Source organism: Nannospalax galili, unplaced genomic scaffold, assembly GCF_000622305.1.
Source record: "Nannospalax galili isolate Female #2095 unplaced genomic scaffold, S.galili_v1.0 scaffold888, whole genome shotgun sequence".
In the NCBI taxonomy this organism is placed as follows: Eukaryota; Metazoa; Chordata; class Mammalia; order Rodentia; family Spalacidae; genus Nannospalax; species Nannospalax galili.
The window spans coordinates 1,848,452-1,855,375 of NW_008357921.1; the positions used below are offsets into that span (position 1 = coordinate 1,848,452).

General features: G+C 51.5%; 1 protein-coding gene across 3 annotated transcripts in view; it reads right to left on the bottom strand.

Annotated features, from left to right (window-relative positions):
- Window positions 1–6,924, bottom strand: part of Wscd1 (WSC domain containing 1) — a 43,854-nt gene that overhangs the window by 35,811 nt on the left and 1,119 nt on the right. Inside the window, exon 1 of one of the 3 annotated variants that reach the window (XM_017794997.2) lies at window positions 6,742–6,813. The exons of 1 other annotated variant lie outside the window; for it this stretch is intronic. The gene's annotated coding sequence lies outside the window, so the exon portion shown is untranslated. Of the gene's footprint in view, window positions 1–6,741; window positions 6,814–6,924 lie in introns of those variants that run through there. One more of the 3 variants, XM_008855657.2, reaches the window with a different exon arrangement.

Sequence of the window (6,924 nt, forward strand, 5' to 3'; positions counted from 1 at the left end):
TAAACATTTAGTGTTTATCATGTATCAGATACACCTCTAGGGTCTTTATTTTGGTTAATAAAACAAATATTTTTTGAGTCAGCATTCCAACAGAGTTAGAGGAAGGAGATAAACTATGTCTGACTAGTATATAAATTATATAGCTTTAAGAAGATAATAAGTATGCCAGGTGTGGTGCCTTTAGTCCCAGCACTCAGGAGACAGAGGCAGGCAGATCTCTGTGAGTTCACAGCCAGCCTGGTCTACATAGACCTATCCAGGACAGCTGGGGCTACAGGAAGACCCTGTCTCGAAAAGACCAAAAAAAAAAAAAAAAAAATCCTACAAAACTAAATAACAGGCAAAAGGTAGCACATCTGTTGAGAAAAGGAAGTTTCTGGTGAGATGGAGCAGGCAGGTGGGTGATGGCCCCACAGTTCAGAATTTTAAAGCCAAGGTATACTATGAGTTCTGCCTACATTTTACAGATTGGATCTCCAAACCAGCCAAGTAGGACACTGGTGTTGTGGGGAGATGTCAACATTAACTCCTCAGGATTCAAACTTACCCAAGCTCCCTGACACCCCACAAGTACTCTTAGAGCTCCTGTTCCTGAAGGAGCCTCCTTAGCCTGAGTGAGGTCAACAGTCAAATGTAGGCCCCAGAGTTCTACAGCCCAGAGCAGGCTACCAGTCTCAACTTTTAAAACTGCAAAGCTAATTCTCAGGCCAGAACCCTCACCAAGGATGGGCAGGAAGGACAGCACACCCAAGTGTGTTAGGGACTTGCCCCATCCATATCTTTACCCAATTTGAATTTGCTGGTCCTCCCTCCCCCAACTCTGCCAGGCTCACCTTCCCACAAGGCTGACAGCCCTCCAGGACATGGATCATACCTAGCCCACCTTCACATTCCCAGTTTGCTGAGTGACTAAACTCCAAAGAGTCTGGGCAGGGGACTAGAAGACTTGGAACATGTACAAGGGCTCATGGGCAAGCCTCGAGGTGTCAGACAGCAGAGCTAGGTGAGACCTGGGCAGGAAGCCTGTCTGCACTGAGCCTGGAAAGCCATCAGCTGTGACCACTGGACCCCAAAGCCACAGGTCCTCATTACAGCAAACAGACCCAGGGCAGGGCCTCAGGCTCCTCATCTGCTAGTAGGCAAGTGGGTTTGGTTGTGTACTGACACTGTGGGTACCCAGAATATGACATACACTGGTTATAAATACCAAAGATGCATAGGAGCTGGTTGAGGACAGGCCTATTAGCAGGTATTCCTGGAGAACTCAGTCTCCCTCCCTCTTAGCCCCCCACTCCACAGGATGGGCCTAGCATCCTTGTTTTACTTGAAGTTGATCTCCATGCTGCTGTTGGCAATGACAGCATTTATTAAGCTCCTGTGGCATGAATAAATAGGTTAGATGGCCCGTGTGTCTCACGGGCCTCTCATGAGTATCCTTATGGGAAGCAGAGGCCCTACTTCCTTACAAATGAAAACTAAGGTCAGCCCTCATACCCAATGATCAGGATGGCATTCAGAATCTGGCCATCTATTCCTGGAACCGTCTTTGGGCCACTAAACTCCCTGCCCATCTTCCTACCTGGGTTCTAGCTCTGCAGGAGGTAAGGCTTATTCTTTAAAGTTCTGGGTATCTCTGTCACACATTTCAAACTATGCCAGGCCCAAGTACCTCAAGTCCTAGCAACTCCAGAGCCAAACCTCCCAGGCACTGTCATGCAGAACAACATTCCAGCCCCTTGGGTGGGCTGGGAGGCAGCCTCAGAGCTCTCTCCCCTCAGAAGGCCCCATCATCCTCCCTGAGACATGTTTCCCAGGTGCTCCTTCTGACTTTGAACCCCTAAAGTGCTTGGAGTGGGGATTGTGAAGCTCCCCCTGAATCTCTGCGTAAGGAGGTTCCACTCTGTTAGGAGGGGCACTCAGGATGGGCCCTGCTCAGTATCATGTAAAGCCTTGGGGTTACTTTAGGGCCTATGGGAGGAGATCCTGAGACCCTCAGAAATGAGAGGAAAATAATCAAACCTAGGGTCTTCTAGAAGCTTCAGAGTTCAAGAAGCAGGCATCTAGAGCAGGGAGAACTCAGAAAACCTGGGCTCCAGGGGAAGGCAGGTGGCATCTATCTATTGGCCAGGCTGGAGTTGAAGCCTGAGGAACAGCAGCAGAAAGAGGATGGGGAAGGACAGGAAAGAATGGAGTCCCTAGAGCTAGATCAGCACTGGCCACTGGGGTTGTCATGTGACCCCATCTCCCTTCCACCTTCTGCCTAGAGATGATAGGCAGTAGTAGTAGAGAGAATGACCAGAGGTCCCCACATGGATCTCTGCCATTGTGGCCACCCAGCAAGGTGTGGGAACCTTTAGGGACACAAAGCTGTGCACACATAGGACAGCATCTTGAACACGAAGAACACAGCCCAGCAGGCAGTTCCCCAGTAAAGAAGAGAACTTGAATCCCAGCTGTTCAGAGTCACAGGCCACTGACCAATTAGCAGTCAGTAGCTCTTAGCCTTAGGACCTCAGTGAAGCTGTTCATGGGGCTGTGTTCAGGGCTCTGGCATTCTCCCTCGTTTGGCCTCCTTTCTCCAGCCTCTGCTTCCGCCTAACTCAGGCTCAATGCCTGTCACTTAAGCCCCATCCCTCTCCAAGGGGCTTCGTTCTTCCAGCATCCTGAGAAAGCAATTGTCCCAGTGCAAAGCCCGAATGATGCTACAGCGTGTAGTGGGCCCCAGGGATTTGGAGGAGGAGGTCCAGCCTCCTTAGCTTGGCATTCAGTGTTCTGTTTGACCATTCCTTATAGAACAGTGTCTCAGCCAGTGTCGATGAGCCAGTGTTTCAAGGCCTCTCGGGCAGACAGGGATGCTGTGCCTACCTCACGGCCCTGAAATGCTTCCCAGCCGTCAAGACTTAATTCAATGCCACCTCTTCCCGAAGCCTCTCAGTTGCCTAGAGCAGAATGACTCCCCAGTGCCAACAGATAGGCTGGATGCACCATGACCTATGGATAGGCTTTGGTTCTACCTTGAGTCAGGCTGCCTGCTAATATCCCTACTTTCCCTCCTAGTCTGTGAGTCCCTCCCAGGCGCAGTCAAATCTCTCCATCTTTTGAGCTTCTGAACTCAAGAGGAAAAGTTCAAATAAAACAACATTTCTAGGGGGCTGGGGAGATGACTCAATGGGTAAGGTGCATGCTGTGCAGGAATAAGGACAGGAGTTCAGATTGCCAGAATCCAGGTAAAAAGCCAAGCACAGTGACGCTTCTGTTAACTCAAGAGTTGGTGGAATGGAGACAGGAAGATCCTGGGGCCTTGCTGGCCAGCCAATCTAGGTGAAACGGCAAGTTCCAGGTTCACCAAGAGACTCTGTGTTACAAATTAAAGTGGAGGGGGCCAGTGAGATGGCTTAGCAGGGTCAATGAAAGACCCTGTCTCTAAAAGTAATGTGGAGAGATATAGAAGACACTGGACATCAACCTCTGGCTCTACTGGTGCACACATGTGCATGTATATACACATACACCACACACACATATTTCTTAAAAATATATAAAATGAGGCCGGAGAGATGGCTCAGTGTTTAAGAGCACTTACTGCCCTTTTGCAAAGGACCTGTGTCTTGTCCCTATCACCCAAATGGTGGCTAACAATCATTTATAGCTACACTCCTAGGGGATCTGAGGCCCTCTTCTGGTATTCATAGGCTCCTGCACACACATGGTACACAAACTCATGTAGGCACCTTCACATAACTTATAAATAAAAATATTTTAAAGTATAAAACATAGTAATTTCACATTGGCTTTATATGCCAAATATCACATGGTAGCCCAATAATACATACAATTATGATTTGACAACCACAATAAATAAAAATAGTAATTCTAAGGTCAAAACTCCATTCAACGCAAAGAGGAAAATAGCTTTCAGTGAACCTCTGGATGAAGTTCACAGGATCAATAAATTTTCAGATGTTACCTAGAGCTCCTGCTAGATTGCACTCTCATTTTTTCTGATTCCAAGTGAGTGGCATCACTTGCCCTGTCACATGGCCTTCATATATCCAACATCAGCAGAGGGCACTTCTGCACACTATGCAGGGATTGTAGAGGAAGGTGCAGTACCACATGCAGGTGGCATTTTTCTCTTTCTAGTCGGTTGACCCAGAGTCTAAGCCCATTCTTGACACAGCCGATCACAACTCCTCTGGGTTATCCCAGGGGTACCTCTTTAACAGCATGCTATTTTATTCATCTATGTTTCTTCCACAGGTGTTGAGTCCCCAAGTGCTGTCTTGGCCTTGCTGAGAATGCAACAGGTAAGTGAGTATTACAACATCTTTGAAGGACCTGGATAAATCTGGGCCAGTTAGTCTTGCCTTGCTCTGGCTACCTTCCTGCCAAGGGACAGGGACTCAAACTATGGGAGAGGGCATTCCTGTCCTTACAATCCTTTTTGTCCCCTCATGCCAAGGCAGCCACCCTCTGGGAGGAGGCTCACATTCAAGGCTCACATTAATATCTACTAAGGGTAAGACTTGCAAAATTAATCCAGCCCAACTTCCATCCGTGTCTCCTATCCATAATGGAGTCAGTACATGCATAGAGCTTCTCCCTGGCCATAGTCTGCCAAAGTGACACACCAGATAGTTTTCTAGTCTCAGGTCAACATGGTGGCTATAAAGTCAAGAAAAGGAGAAATTATTGGAGAGAGGGAAAAAGCAAGACCAAGACACCCATAGAGAAAACAGTAGGCGGTCAAGCTCTGCAAACTATCAGGGCTGACTTCCAGGCCAGCCTGGGATCAGATATAAGGATCCTGGTCTATGAGTATGACTGTCATTCCTGTCACATGGATACAGACCCCAAAGGTCTAAATGCTGAGCTGCTCCTAAGACCTTGGCCTTGACCTCACAGGGAGCTGGTCTCAAGAAGACTGGCCAGTGTGGAGCCAGATGGGAGTGTCTGCAAAGTGTCTTCCCTCAGGCCCTGCTAGATCTGGCTCAGGAGGCTGTGGGGCTCTGTGGGGCTCTCCACATGAGGAGGCTCTGTTCAGTGATTCTCCAGGTACCAACTCATAGACTCTCTGACTCCTGGTGTAGTCTCCAGCTTGAACTGACCAGGCTGAGGCTCAGGTTTAGCAGCAGTTCAACAGAAGGCCTAGAATATTCTCTCTGCCTCGGGAAGCAGATAGGAGAAAGGTATAGGGGTCCTATCTTCTGCCTAAACCAGACTGCTCACCATTTCTGATTAGGACATGGGGCAGACTGTCTCTATAGTGTTTCAAGCCCACTGAAAAGAGTGATCCTCTCACCTTAAGATAAGATTCTTCCAAAGAGCCATAGGATCAGTTCTGGGAGGCCTGGAGGGTACAGCCTCAGGGGAGGCAGGGGAGGGCCAGGTGGCTTCCATGAAGTCAAGGAGCCAGTCAGCACAAGGATCTACCAGCTCAGCAACTGGCAGCTCCTCCGCTCCCCACCTTCTTAGGGGATTTCAGCTAAGAGCATGTGTCGGGGGCATTCTTGGGAAAAATGAATCTGCTTCTACCCCAAGGAAGCTCTCCCTTGCCCTCTGCCCAGCACTTGGAGCTATCAAGTAGGGTAGCCATCAAGTGGGACAGCTGTAGACAGAACAGGGCTACCCAGCTTGAGGCCTCCTTTAAGTCTTTCACTCCCAGAAACCCCTCATTTCCTGTGCCTGATGACCTAGCCATTCAGAGGGAAAAAGAAAAGCCCCAAGTTGGGGGGCGGGGGTGGAGGCAGCGGCGGCAGCGGCGGAGGCTCCTGATCCCAATCCTGGGTCTCGACATAGGCTGCTCTTAGTGTCTCCCTGAACGGAAACATCCAATCTGGGCAGCAGGAGGTATGAGGGCACCTGAGGTGACAAGACTGCAGTGGAGTCTCAAGTTTGTCCATCCCTTCTGGGAAGGAGTCTGGGATGGAAAGTGTGGCCAGGGGCTGGAACCCAGAACAGGGCTATGGGGCTGGAAGCCAACACCTGCCCTTTGGCCACCAGAAAGCAGAAGGGACAAGAGTCCATCTCCCTACTATCACTTCCCCAATGGGCTAGCCCGTACGACCAGGACTAGGTACCATCAGTACTAGGTACAATCCGTGGAGCACAAACACTCAGGAAAGCAGTCAGGCTACCCAGAAGCAGAACCCAGCCAGGGACGCTTCCGAGTGGCAACGGAAAACACCACGCACAGCATTCAGCCGCGAGTCTCCATCCACACCTTAGGAAGATGCAAAACACGACACCGGGTAATTTTCCGAACAAAATACATACGTTTCTGTTTTGCCTCTGCCTGTGTTCAAGTTCGTCAAAAGACGAGAGAAACCCCTGCGCTGGCCGGAAGGCTGGCTTGGTAGCAGTACGAGAGAGGGGGTACCTCTCCTGGCGAATATCTCCACCTAGGACGGAGGCAATGTGCACCCCAAATCCTACCCTCGGTCCCCGCGGGGACGTAGACTGTGTCCTCGGGCTCCCGGCGGGGGACGTGGCTGCCGCAACTGCCCAAGAACCCCGGCCCAGCCTGAACGCAGCGAGGCGCTCCCCACGCACCCGCCCCTGTTCTGCCGGGCAGAGCCGGGCTGAGGAAGGCGCCCCGCCAGCGCGCCCCGCGTCCCAGCAGGCGCAAGCCCGCGCGCTTCCAGCCGCGTCGGCACAAACTTGTTTGCGGGTGGCGAGGGTAGACCCGGCCCGTAGCCCGCACTGGGGTCCCGGCTGGAACACCCAGGAGACAGGACTCACCCGCGATCGCGGCCAGCTGGGACGCCCGCCTCCCGGGGCACTGAGCCCGCAGCCCCGCAGTGCCTGGAGCCGAGGCGCCCGCACGTCCCGGTGCCCGCACCCACGCGACCCGGCCCGCCTAGCTGCCCGCCGCTGCGGACGTCCACGCTGAGCCGCGGTGGAGCGGGCGGGCGCAGAGCTGAG